Here is a 719-nt window from a genome sequence, read left to right as displayed (position 1 = left end):
CTCAAAATCAGCCGGTTTACCATAGAGTTTCCAACATATGGCCTTGGTATGGTATGGCTTATTGCAGTGTCCACATTTAACAACTTCCTTAGTGATATCTCCAGTGTGAGATGACCCATCTGTAACAAGAGTGGAACAAGTCTGTAGGGATGATTTTTCAGTAGCGAGAGGATGAAACACAGTAGTACGACGGCACTCCTCCATATGAGCCAGCGCAAAAGCTTGTTCCAGGGTAGGGAAGGGAGATCTACTGAGGACTTGGACATGGATCTAATCATAGTCAACGTGCAAACCAGCCAAGAAATCATACACCCTGATTTTGTCCACATGCTTGTGCTAGGCAACAATGTCTGATGCACTGGTAGGTTGATAGTTAGCATAGTGATCAAGCTCATACCACAAACTTTGAAGTTTAGCATAGTATTTAAAGACAGAGATTTCTTTTTAAGTAGTGGTATGAACTCTTTAATAAAGTTCATACACCTGAACATCATTCCTTGTCCATAGGTTTCCTTGGCAACGGACCAAATCTAGGTGGTAGTATCTAACAACAAAAAACCTCTAGTAATTGATTGGTGCATAGAATTGAGCAAAAAAGACATTACTAGATAGTCACTGGTGATCCATTGATTCTAAGGGGAACCCCCTTCAGATGGATTTGCAGACATGCCAGTGATGTGTCCAGTGAGAGCCCTCGTCCAACAATAGTCAAGTAGGTA

The sequence above is a fragment of the Macadamia integrifolia genome, chromosome 9, assembly GCF_013358625.1.
Source record: "Macadamia integrifolia cultivar HAES 741 chromosome 9, SCU_Mint_v3, whole genome shotgun sequence".
Lineage (NCBI taxonomy): Eukaryota > Viridiplantae > Streptophyta > Magnoliopsida > Proteales > Proteaceae > Macadamia > Macadamia integrifolia.
Note: the sequence above shows the minus strand (reverse complement) of the source record.